The sequence below is a fragment of the Chiloscyllium punctatum genome, chromosome 34, assembly GCF_047496795.1.
Source record: "Chiloscyllium punctatum isolate Juve2018m chromosome 34, sChiPun1.3, whole genome shotgun sequence".
In the NCBI taxonomy this organism is placed as follows: Eukaryota; Metazoa; Chordata; class Chondrichthyes; order Orectolobiformes; family Hemiscylliidae; genus Chiloscyllium; species Chiloscyllium punctatum.
In genome coordinates this window covers 48,828,400-48,840,533 of record NC_092772.1, presented here as the reverse complement: position 1 = coordinate 48,840,533, position 12,134 = coordinate 48,828,400, and the positions used below count along the sequence as shown (strand labels likewise).

Genomic DNA, 12,134 nt, shown 5'->3' with positions numbered 1-12,134 from the left:
GCTTCTCACTGAATAATGCATCGATGACAATTTAGAATGGCCAATTCACTCGACCTGCACGTCTTTGGACTGTGGGAGGAAACCCGAGCAAACCCACGCAGACTCTGGGAGAATGTGCAAACTCGACACGGAATCGACTCCCGACAGTTGGAATCGAGCCTGGGTCCCTAGTAGCGCTGTCAGGCAGCAGTGAGAACCACTGAGCGACTCGTCGGGCGGAATGGCCTGTTTCCAAACTGGAGAGATCCTATGCTTCTGTGATTTCTGTCCAGACATAATTGGGAATTGTCATTCGCTCGCTTGGAGTGACTGGGGTCAGCGATCTCAAAGTTAAATCCGTGAACACACACAGCCCCGTTCTTTGCCTGCAGAAAAAAGAAGTTTGTTGATTTCAACTCAAAGCTGTAAGTGACAAAAACAGAAGTTGCAGGAAAAGCTCAACAGGTTTGAGAGGAGACAGGTGTCTGTCACTTCAGGGTAATGACCTTGGTGTTTCAGACATCAATTCCCAAGCTCTTGATTGACAAAAACAGCAGCAAGCAGTCAGACCAACAGGGTTTTTCCTGAGCCCGACTCGTTCGTCCGGTGGTTGGAGGGTGAACGCTCGTGCTGCCAAAGGAGCCGCTTGGACCACAAACTGGCGTGGAGCGATTCTAACCAAGTGCTCCTCAGTATCATCGCGAGCGTTGAAACAGAGTCGGCTTTGGCCGGGCCGGGCAGCACGGATGACGAGGCCCCAGTGTGATTTGAACTCACGACCCCTGGTTTACAAGACCAGTGCTCTAATCGCTGAGCTATGGAGCCGGGTGGCGCTGCGCTCAGCGCTCGCGGTTGATTGGTTCACACTGGCTGACTCAAAGCGCTTGGGACACAGGTTCCAATCGACCCTCGCGTCACCGTCTGTGCAGTTTGAACATTCTGCCCGCGCGTGGGTTTGCTCCGGCTGCTCCGGTTACCGCTCTCAGTACAAAGATGTGTAGCGTTTGCGGGATTGGCCATGCTTCATTGTCCCATTGTGTCCGGTGATTGTGCGGGCCCGGAAGGGTGGATTAGTCAGCATTCAATGGAGAATGATGCAGTGTGCGCAATGGATCTGGGTCGATTGCTCTCTGCAGGGTCGGTGTTGACGAGATTAGAATAAATTAGATTGGCTACAGTGTGGAAACAGGCCCTTCAGCCCAACAAGTCCACATCGATCCACTGAAGAGTAACCCGCCCAGACCCGTTTCTCACTGAATAATGCATCGATGACAATTTAGAATGGCCAATTCACTCGACCTGCACGTCTTTGGACTGTGGGAGGAAACCCGAGCAAACCCACGCAGACTCTGGGAGAATGTGCAAACTCGACACGGAATCGACTCCCGACAGTTGGAATCGAGCCTGGGTCCCTAGTAGCGCTGTCAGGCAGCAGTGAGAACCACTGAGCGACTCGTCGGGCGGAATGGCCTGTTTCCAAACTGGAGAGATCCTATGCTTCTGTGATTTCTGTCCAGACATAATTGGGAATTGTCATTCGCTCGCTTGGAGTGACTGGGGTCAGCGATCTCAAAGTTAAATCCGTGAACACACACAGCCCCGTTCTTTGCCTGCAGAAAAAAGAAGTTTGTGGATTTCAACTCAACGCTGTAAGTGACAAAAACAGAAGTTGCAGGAAAAGCTCAACAGGTTTGAGAGGAGACAGGTGTCTGTCACTTCAGGGTAATGACCTTGGTGTTTCAGACATCAATTCCCAAGCTCTTGATTGACAAAAACAGCAGCAAGCAGTCAGACCAACAGGGTTTTTCCTGAGCTCGACTCGTTCATCCGGTGGTTGGAGGGTGAACGCTCGTGCTGCCAAAGGAGCCGCTTGGACCACAAACTGGCGTGGAGCGATTTTAACCAAGTGCTCCTCAGTATCATCCCGAGCGTTGAAACAGAGTCGGCTTTGGCCGGGCCGGGCAGCACGGATGACGAGGCCCCAGTGAGATTTGAACTCACGACCCCTGGTTTACAAGACCAGTGCTCTAATCGCTGAGCTATGGAGCCGGGTGGCGCTGCGCTCAGCGCTCGCGGCTGATTGGTTCACACTGGCTGACTCAAAGCGCTTGGGACACAGGTTCCAATCGACCCTCGCGTCACCGTCTGTGCAGTTTGAACATTCTGCCCGCGCGTGGGTTTGCTCCGGCTGCTCCGGTTACCGCTCTCAGTACAAAGATGTGTAGCGTTTGCGGGATTGGCCATGCTTCATTGTCCCATTGTGTCCGGTGATTGTGCGGGCCCGGAAGGGTGGATTAGTCAGCATTCAATGGAGAATGATGCAGTGTGCGCAATGGATCTGGGTCGATTGCTCTCTGCAGGGTCGGTGTTGACGAGATTAGAATAAATTAGATTGGCTACAGTGTGGAAACAGGCCCTTCAGCCCAACAAGTCCACATCGATCCACTGAAGAGTAACCCGCCCAGACCCGTTTCTCACTGAATAATGCATCGATGACAATTTAGAATGGCCAATTCACTCGACCTGCACGTCTTTGGACTGTGGGAGGAAACCCGAGCAAACCCACGCAGACTCTGGGAGAATGTGCAAACTCGACACGGAATCGACTCCCGACAGTTGGAATCGAGCCTGGGTCCCTAGTAGGGCTGTCAGGCAGCAGTGAGAACCACTGAGCGACTCGTCGGGCGGAATGGCCTGTTTCCAAACTGGAGAGATCCTATGCTTCTGTGATTTCTGTCCAGACATAATTGGGAATTGTCATTCGCTCGCTTGGAGTGACTGGGGTCAGCGATCTCAAAGTTAAATCCGTGAACACACACAGCCCCGTTCTTTGCCTGCAGAAAAAAGAAGTTTGTTGATTTCAACTCAAAGCTGTAAGTGACAAAAACAGAAGTTGCAGGAAAAGCTCAACAGGTTTGAGAGGAGACAGGTGTCTGTCACTTCAGGGTAATGACCTTGGTGTTTCAGACATCAATTCCCAAGCTCTTGATTGACAAAAACAGCAGCAAGCAGTCAGACCAACAGGGTTTTTCCTGAGCTCGACACGTTCATCCGGTGGTTGGAGGGTGAACGCTCGTGCTGCCAAAGGAGCCGCTTGGACCACAAACTGGCGTGGAGCGATTCTAACCAAGTGCTCCTCAGTGTCATCCCGAGCGTTGAAACAGAGTCGGCTCTGGCCGGGCCGGGCAGCACGGATGACGAGGCCCCAGTGAGATTTGAACTCACGACCCCTGGTTTACAAGACCAGTGCTCTAACCGCTGAGCTATGGAGCCGGGTGGCGCTGCGCTCAGCGCTCGCGGCTGATTGGTTCACACTGGCTGACTCAAAGCGCTTGGGACACAGGTTCCAATCGACCCTCGCGTCACCGTCTGTGCAGTTTGAACATTCTGCCCGCGCGTGGGTTTGCTCCGGCTGCTCCGGTTACCGCTCTCAGTACAAAGATGTGTAGCGTTTGCGGGATTGGCCATGCTTCATTGTCCCATTGTGTCCGGTGATTGTGCGGGCCCGGAAGGGTGGATTAGTCAGCATTTAATGGAGAATGATGCAGTGTGCGCAATGGATCTGGGTCGATTGCTCTCTGCAGGGTCGGTGTTGACGAGATTAGAATAAATTAGATTGGCTACAGTGTGGAAACAGGCCCTTCAGCCCAACAAGTCCACATCGATCCACTGAAGAGTAACCCGCCCAGACCCGTTTCTCACTGAATAATGCATCGATGACAATTTAGAATGGCCAATTCACTCGACCTGCACGTCTTTGGACTGTGGGAGGAAACCCGAGCAAATCCACGCAGACTCTGGGAGAATGTGCAAACTCGACACGGAATCGACTCCCGACAGTTGGAATCGAGCCTGGGTCCCTAGTAGCGCTGTCAGGCAGCAGTGAGAACCACTGAGCGACTCGTCGGGCGGAATGGCCTGTTTCCAAACTGGAGAGATCCTATGCTTCTGTGATTTCTGTCCAGACATAATTGGGAATTGTCATTCGCTCGCTTGGAGTGACTGGGGTCAGCGATCTCAAAGTTAAATCCGTGAACACACACAGCCCCGTTCTTTGCCTGCAGAAAAAAGAAGTTTGTGGATTTCAACTCAACGCTGTAAGTGACAAAAACAGAAGTTGCAGGAAAAGCTCAACAGGTTTGAGAGGAGACAGGTGTCTGTCACTTCAGGGTAATGACCTTGGTGTTTCAGACATCAATTCCCAAGCTCTTGATTGACAAAAACAGCAGCAAGCAGTCAGACCAACAGGGTTTTTCCTGAGCTCGACTCGTTCATCCGGTGGTTGGAGGGTGAACGCTCGTGCTGCCAAAGGAGCCGCTTGGACCACAAACTGGCGTGGAGCGATTCTAACCAAGTGCTCCTCAGTGTCATCCCGAGCGTTGAAACAGAGTCGGCTCTGGCCGGGCCGGGCAGCACGGATGACGAGGCCCCAGTGAGATTTGAACTCACGACCCCTGGTTTACAAGACCAGTGCTCTAACCGCTGAGCTATGGAGCCGGGTGGCGCTGCGCTCAGCGCTCGCGGCTGATTGGTTCACACTGGCTGACTCAAAGCGCTTGGGACACAGGTTCCAATCGACCCTCGCGTCACCGTCTGTGCAGTTTGAACATTCTGCCCGCGCGTGGGTTTGCTCCGGCTGCTCCGGTTACCGCTCGCAGTACAAAGATGTGCAGCGTTTGCGGGATTGGCCATGCTTCATTGTCCCATTGTGTCCGGTGATTGTGCGGGCCCGGAAGGGTGGATTAGTCAGCATTCAATGGAGAATGATGCAGTGTGCGCAATGGATCTGGGTCGATTGCTCTCTGCAGGGTCGGTGTTGACGAGATTAGAATAAATTAGATTGGCTACAGTGTGGAAACAGGCCCTTCAGCCCAACAAGTCCACATCGATCCACTGAAGAGTAACCCGCCCAGACCCGTTTCTCACTGAATAATGCATCGATGACAATTTAGAATGGCCAATTCACTCGACCTGCACGTCTTTGGACTGTGGGAGGAAACCCGAGCAAACCCACGCAGACTCTGGGAGAATGTGCAAACTCGACACGGAATCGACTCCCGACAGTTGGAATCGAGCCTGGGTCCCTAGTAGCGCTGTCAGGCAGCAGTGAGAACCACTGAGCGACTCGTCGGGCGGAATGGCCTGTTTCCAAACTGGAGAGATCCTATGCTTCTGTGATTTCTGTCCAGACATAATTGGGAATTGTCATTCGCTCGCTTGGAGTGACTGGGGTCAGCGATCTCAAAGTTAAATCCGTGAACACACACAGCCCCGTTCTTTGCCTGCAGAAAAAAGTAGTTTGTTGATTTCAACTCAAAGCTGGAAGTGACAAAAACAGAAGTTGCAGGAAAAGCTCAACAGGTTTGAGAGGAGACAGGTGTCTGTCACTTCAGGGTAATGACCTTGGTGTTTCAGACATCAATTCCCAAGCTCTTGATTGACAAAAACAGCAGCAAGCAGTCAGACCAACAGGGTTTTTCCTGAGCTCGACTCGTTCCTCCGGTGGTTGGAGGGTGAACGCTCGTGCTGCCAAAGGAGCCGCTTGGACCACAAACTGGCGTGGAGCGATTCCAACAAAGTGCTCCTCAGTCTCATCCCGAGCGTTGAAACAGAGTCGGCTTTGGCCGGGCCGGGCAGCTCGGATGACGGGGCCCCAGTGAGATTTGAACTCACGACCCCTGGTTTACAAGACCAGTGCTCTAACCGCTGAGCTATGGAGCCGGGTGGCGCTGCGCTCAGCGCTCGCGGCTGATTGGTTCACACTGGCTGACTCAAAGCGCTTGGGACACAGGTTCCAATCGACCCTCGCGTCACCGTCTGTGCAGTTTGAACATTCTGCCCGCGCGTGGGTTTGCTCCGGCTGCTCCGGTTACCGCTCTCAGTACAAAGATGTGTAGCGTTTGCGGGATTGGCCATGCTTCATTGTCCCATTGTGTCCGGTGATTGTGCGGGCCCGGAAGGGTGGATTAGTCAGCATTCAATGGAGAATGATGCAGTGTGCGCAATGGATCTTGGTCGATTGCTCTCTGCAGGGTCGGTGTTGACGAGATTAGAATAAATTAGATTGGCTACAGTGTGGAAACAGGCCCTTCAGCCCAACAAGTCCACATCGATCCACTGAAGAGTAACCCGCCCAGACCCGTTTCTCACTGAATAATGCATCGATGACAATTTAGAATGGCCAATTCACTCGACCTGCACGTCTTTGGACTGTGGGAGGAAACCCGAGCAAACCCACGCAGACTCTGGGAGAATGTGCAAACTCGACACGGAATCGACTCCCGACAGTTGGAATCGAGCCTGGGTCCCTAGTAGCGCTGTCAGGCAGCAGTGAGAACCACTGAGCGACTCGTCGGGCGGAATGGCCTGTTTCCAAACTGGAGAGATCCTATGCTTCTGTGATTTCTGTCCAGACATAATTGGGAATTGTCATTCGCTCGCTTGGAGTGACTGGGGTCAGCGATCTCAAAGTTAAATCCGTGAACACACACAGCCCCGTTCTTTGCCTGCAGAAAAAAGTAGTTTGTTGATTTCAACTCAAAGCTGTAAGTGACAAAAACAGAAGTTGCAGGAAAAGCTCAACAGGTTTGAGAGGAGACAGGTGTCTGTCACTTCAGGGTAATGACCTTGGTGTTTCAGACATCAATTCCCAAGCTCTTGATTGACAAAAACAGCAGCAAGCAGTCAGACCAACAGGGTTTTTCCTGAGCTCGACTCGTTCATCCGGTGGTTGGAGGGTGAACGCTCGTGCTGCCAAAGGAGCCGCTTGGACCACAAACTGGCGTGGAGCGATTCCAACAAAGTGCTCCTCAGTCTCATCCCGAGCGTTGAAACAGAGTCGGCTTTGGCCGGGCCGTGCAGCACGGATGACGAGGCCCCAGCGTGATTTGAACTCACGACCCCTGGTTTACAAGACCACTGCTCTAACCGCTGAGCTATGGAGCCGGGTGGCGCTGCGCTCCGCTCAGCGCTCGCGGCTGTTTGGTTCACACTGGCTGACTCAAAGCGCTTGGGACACAGGTTCCAATCGACCCTCGCGTCACCGTCTGTGCAGTTTGAACATTCTGCCCGCGCGTGGGTTTGCTCCGGCTGCTCCGGTTACCGCTCTCAGTACAAAGATGTGTAGCGTTTGCGGGATTGGCCATGCTTCATTGTCCCATTGTGTCCGGTGATTGTGCGGGCCCAGAAGGGTGGATTAGTCAGCATTCAATGGAGAATGATGCAGTGTGCGCAAAGGATCTGGGTCGATTGCTCTCTGCAGGGTCGGTGTTGACGAGATTAGAATAAATTAGATTGGCTACAGTGTGGAAACAGGCCCTTCAGCCCAACAAGTCCACATCGATCCACTGAAGAGTAACCCGCCCAGACCCGTTTCTCACTGAATAATGCATCGATGACAATTTAGACTGGCCAATTCACTCGACCTGCACGTCTTTGGACTGTGGGAGGAAACCCGAGCAAACCCACGCAGACTCTGGGAGAATGTGCAAACTCGACACGGAATCGACTCCCGACAGTTGGAATCGAGCCTGGGTCCCTAGTAGCGCTGTCAGGCAGCAGTGAGAACCACTGAGCGACTCGTCGGGCGGAATGGCCTGTTTCCAAACTGGAGAGATCCTATGCTTCTGTGATTTCTGTCCAGACATAATTGGGAATTGTCATTCGCTCGCTTGGAGTGACTGGGGTCAGCGATCTCAAAGTTAAATCCGTGAACACACACAGCCCCGTTCTTTGCCTGCAGAAAAAAGAAGTTTGTGGATTTCAACTCAAAGCTGTAAGTGACAAAAACAGAAGTTGCAGGAAAAGCTCAACAGGTTTGAGAGGAGACAGGTGTCTGTCACTTCAGGGTAATGACCTTGGTGTTTCAGACATCAATTCCCAAGCTCTTGATTGACAAAAACAGCAGCAAGCAGTCCGACCAACAGGGTTTTTCCTGAGCTCGACACGTTCATCCGGTGGTTGGAGGGTGAACGCTCGTGCTGCCAAAGGAGCCGCTTGGACCACAAACTGGCGTGGAGCGATTCCAACAAAGTGCTCCTCAGTGTCATCCCGAGCGTTGAAACAGAGTCGGCTCTGGCCGGGCCGGGCAGCACGGATGCCGGGGCCCCAGTGAGATTTGAACTCACGACCCCTGGTTTACAAGACCAGTGCTCTAACCGCTGAGCTATGGAGCCGGGTGGCGCTGCGCTCAGCGCTCGCGGCTGATTGGTTCACACTGGCTGACTCAAAGCGCTTGGGACACAGGTTCCAATCGACCCTCGCGTCACCGTCTGTGCAGTTTGAACATTCTGCCCGCGCGTGGGTTTGCTCCGGCTGCTCCGGTTACCGCTCTCAGTACAAAGATGTGTAGCTTCTGCGGGATTGGCCATGCTTCATTGTCCCATTGTGTCCGGTGATTGTGCGGGCCCGGAAGGGTGGATTAGTCAGCATTCAATGGAGAATGATGCAGTGTGCGCAATGGATCTGGGTCGATTGCTCTCTGCAGGGTCGGTGTTGACGAGATTAGAATAAATTAGATTGGCTACAGTGTGGAAACAGGCCCTTCAGCCCAACAAGTCCACATTGATCCACTGAAGAGTAACCCGCCCAGACCCGTTTCTCACTGAATAATGCATCGATGACAATTTAGAATGGCCAATTCACTCGACCTGCACGTCTTTGGACTGTGGGAGGAAACCCAAGCAAACCCACGCAGACTCTGGGAGAATGTGCAAACTCGATACGGAATCGACTCCCGACAGTCGGAATCGAGCCTGGGTCCCTAGTAGCGCTGTCAGGCAGCAGTGAGAACCACTGAGCGACTCGTCGGGCGGAATGGCCTGTTTCCAAACTGGAGAGATCCTATGCTTCTGTGATTTCTGTCCAGACATAATTGGGAATTGTCATTCGCTCGCTTGGAGTGACTGGGGTCAGCGATCTCAAAGTTAAATCCGTGAACACACACAGCCCCGTTCTTTGCCTGCAGAAAAAAGTAGTTTGTTGATTTCAACTCAAAGCTGTAAGTGACAAAAACAGAAGTTGCAGGAAAAGCTCAACAGGTTTGAGAGGAGACAGGTGTCTGTCACTTCAGGGTAATGACCTTGGTGTTTCAGACATCAATTCCCAAGCTCTTGATTGACAAAAACAGCAGCAAGCAGTCAGACCAACAGGGTTTTTCCTGAGCTCGACTCGTTCATCCGGTGGTTGGAGGGTGAACGCTCGTGCTGCCAAAGGAGCCGCTTGGACCACAAACTGGCGTGGAGCGATTCCAACAAAGTGCTCCCCAGTCTCATCCCGAGCGTTGAAACAGAGTCGGGTCTGGCCGGGCCGGGCAGCACGGACGACGAGGCCCCAGTGAGATTTGAACTCACGACCCCTGGTTTACAAGACCAGTGCTCTAACCGCTGAGCTATGGAGCCGGGTGGCGCTGCGCTCAGCGCTCGCGGCTGATTGGTTCACACTGGCTGACTCAAAGCGCTTGGGACACAGGTTCCAATCGACCCTCGCGTCACCGTCTGTGCAGTTTGAACATTCTGCCCGCGCGTGGGTTTGCTCCGGCTGCTCCGGTTACCGCTCTCAGTACAAAGATGTGTAGCTTCTGCGGGATTGGCCATGCTTCATTGTCCCATTGTGTCCGGTGATTGTGCGGGCCCGGAAGGGTGGATTAGTCAGCTTTCAATGGACAATGATGCAGTGTGCGCAAAGGATCTGGGTCGATTGCTCTCTGCAGGGTCGGTGTTGACGAGATTAGAATAAATTAGATTGGCTACAGTGTGGAAACATGCCCTTCAGCCCAACAAGTCCACATCGATCCTCTGAAGAGTAACCCGCCCAGACCCGTTTCTCACTGAATAATGCATCGATGACAATTTAGAATGGCCAATTCACTCGACCTGCACGTCTTTGGACTGTGGGAGGAAACCCGAGCAAACCCACGCAGACTCTGGGAGAATGTGCAAACTCGACACGGAATCGACTCCCGACAGTTGGAATCGAGCCTGGGTCCCTAGTAGCGCTGTCAGGCAGCAGTGAGAACCACTGAGCGACTCGTCGGGCGGAATGGCCTGTTTCCAAACTGGAGAGATCCTATGCTTCTGTGATTTCTGTCCAGACATAATTGGGAATTGTCATTCGCTCGCTTGGAGTGACTGGGGTCAGCGATCTCAAAGTTAAATCCGTGAACACACACAGCCCCGTTCTTTGCCTGCAGAAAAAAGTCGTTTGTTGATTTCAACTCAAAGCTGTAAGTGACAAAAACAGAAGTTGCAGGAAAAGCTCAACAGGTTTGAGAGGAGACAGGTGTCTGTCATTTCAGGGTAATGACCTTGGTGTTTCAGACATCAATTCCCAAGCTCTTGATTGACAAAAACAGTAGCAAGCAGTCAGACCAACAGGGTTTTTCCTGAGCTCGACTCGTTCATCCGGTGGTTGGAGGGTGAACGCTCGTGCTGCCAAACGAGCCGCTTGGACCACAAACTGGCGTGGAACGATTCCAACAAAGTGCTCCTCAGTCTCATCCCGAGCGTTGAAACAGAGTCGGCTTTGGCCGGGCCAGGCAGCACGGATGACGAGGCCCCAGTGAGATTTGAACTCACGACCCCTGGTTTACAAGACCAGTGCTCTAACCGCTGAGCTGTGGAGCCGGGTGGCGGTGCGCTCAGCGCTCGCGGCTGATTGGTTCACACTGGCTGACTCAAAGCGCTTTGGACACAGGTTCCAATCGACCCTCGCGTCACCGTCTGTGCAGTTTGAACATTCTGCCCGCGCGTGGGTTTGCTCCGGCTGCTCCGGTTACCGCTCTCAGTACAAAGATGTGTAGCTTTTGCGGGATTGGCCATGCTTCATTGTCCCATTGTGTCCGGTGATTGTGCGGGCCCGGAAGGGTGGATTAGTCAGCATTCAATGGAGAATGATGCAGTGTGCGCAAAGGATCTGGGTCGATTGCTCTCTGCAGGGTCGGTGTTGACGAGATTAGAATAAATTAGATTGGCTACAGTGTGGAAACAGGCCCTTCAGCCCAACAAGTCCACATCGATCCACTGAAGAGTAACCCGCCCAGACCCGTTTCTCACTGAATAATGCATCGATGACAATTTAGAATGGCCAATTCACTCGACCTGCACGTCTTTGGACTGTGGGAGGAAACCCGAGCAAACCCACGCAGACTCTGGGAGAATGTGCAAACGCGACACGGAATCGACTCCCGACAGTTGGAATCGAGCCTGGGTCCCTAGTAGCGCTGTCAGGCAGCAGTGAGAACCACTGAGCGACTCGTCGGGCGGAATGGCCTGTTTCCAAACTGGAGAGATCCTATGCTTCTGTGATTTCTGTCCAGACATAATTGGGAATTGTCATTCGCTCGCTTGGAGTGACTGGGGTCAGCGATCTCAAAGTTAAATCCGTGAACACACACAGCCCCGTTCTTTGCCTGCAAAAAAAAGAAGTTTGTGGATTTCAACTCAACGCTGTAAGTGACAAAAACAGAAGTTGCAGGAAAAGCTCAACAGGTTTGTGAGGAGACAGGTGTCTGTCACTTCAGGGTAATGACCTTGGTGTTTCAGACATCAATTCCCAAGCTCTTGATTGACAACAACAGCAGCAAGCAGTCAGACCAACAGGGTTTTTCCTGAGCTCGACTCGTGCATCCCGTGGTTGGAGGGTGAACGCTCGTGCTGCCAAAGGAGCCGCTTGGACCACAAACTGGCGTGGAGCGATTCCAACAAAGTGCTCCTCAGTCTCATTCCGAGCGTTGAAACAGAGTCGGCTCTGGCCGGGCCGGACAGCACGGACGATGAGGCCAAAGTGAGATTTGAACTCACGACCCCTGGTTTACAAGACCAGTGCTCTAACCGCTGAGCTATGGAGCCGGGTGGCGCTGCGCTCAGCGCTCGCGGCTGATTGGTTCACACTGGCTGACTCAAAGCGCTTGGGACACAGGTTCCAATCGACCCTCGCGTCACCGTCTGTGCAGTTTGAACATTCTGCCCGCGCGTGGGTTTGCTCCGTCTGCTCCGGTTACCGCTCTCAGTACAAAGATGTGTAGCTTCTGCGGGATTGGCCATGCTTCATTGTCCCATTGTGTCCGGTGATTGTGCGGGCCCGGAAGGGTGGATTAGTCAGCATTCAATGGAGAATGATGCAGTGTGCGCAAAGGATCTGGGTCGATTGCTCTCTGC

The 12,134-nt window shown here is 52.9% G+C and overlaps 10 non-coding genes across 10 annotated transcripts; all 10 read right to left on the bottom strand.

The window, feature by feature from the left end:
- Positions 1 to 731: 731 nt before the first annotated feature.
- trnat-ugu (transfer RNA threonine (anticodon UGU)) lies at positions 732 to 804 on the bottom strand. Its single transcript has one exon. It is a non-coding gene; the product is annotated as a tRNA-Thr (tRNA).
- A 1,151-nt stretch (positions 805 to 1,955) lies between these two features.
- trnat-ugu (transfer RNA threonine (anticodon UGU)) lies at positions 1,956 to 2,028 on the bottom strand. The gene has a single exon. It is a non-coding gene; the product is annotated as a tRNA-Thr (tRNA).
- A 1,151-nt stretch (positions 2,029 to 3,179) lies between these two features.
- trnat-ugu (transfer RNA threonine (anticodon UGU)) lies at positions 3,180 to 3,252 on the bottom strand. The gene has a single exon. It is a non-coding gene; the product is annotated as a tRNA-Thr (tRNA).
- Positions 3,253 to 4,403: 1,151 nt separating this feature from the next.
- trnat-ugu (transfer RNA threonine (anticodon UGU)) lies at positions 4,404 to 4,476 on the bottom strand. The gene has a single exon. It is a non-coding gene; the product is annotated as a tRNA-Thr (tRNA).
- Positions 4,477 to 5,627: 1,151 nt separating this feature from the next.
- On the bottom strand, positions 5,628 to 5,700 carry trnat-ugu (transfer RNA threonine (anticodon UGU)). The gene has a single exon. It is a non-coding gene; the product is annotated as a tRNA-Thr (tRNA).
- Positions 5,701 to 6,851: 1,151 nt separating this feature from the next.
- Positions 6,852 to 6,924, bottom strand: trnat-ugu (transfer RNA threonine (anticodon UGU)). Its single transcript has one exon. It is a non-coding gene; the product is annotated as a tRNA-Thr (tRNA).
- A 1,156-nt stretch (positions 6,925 to 8,080) lies between these two features.
- On the bottom strand, positions 8,081 to 8,153 carry trnat-ugu (transfer RNA threonine (anticodon UGU)). Its single transcript has one exon. It is a non-coding gene; the product is annotated as a tRNA-Thr (tRNA).
- Positions 8,154 to 9,304: 1,151 nt separating this feature from the next.
- trnat-ugu (transfer RNA threonine (anticodon UGU)) lies at positions 9,305 to 9,377 on the bottom strand. Its single transcript has one exon. It is a non-coding gene; the product is annotated as a tRNA-Thr (tRNA).
- Positions 9,378 to 10,528: 1,151 nt separating this feature from the next.
- On the bottom strand, positions 10,529 to 10,601 carry trnat-ugu (transfer RNA threonine (anticodon UGU)). Its single transcript has one exon. It is a non-coding gene; the product is annotated as a tRNA-Thr (tRNA).
- A 1,151-nt stretch (positions 10,602 to 11,752) lies between these two features.
- Positions 11,753 to 11,825, bottom strand: trnat-ugu (transfer RNA threonine (anticodon UGU)). Its single transcript has one exon. It is a non-coding gene; the product is annotated as a tRNA-Thr (tRNA).
- Between the last annotated feature and the right edge of the window lie 309 nt (positions 11,826 to 12,134).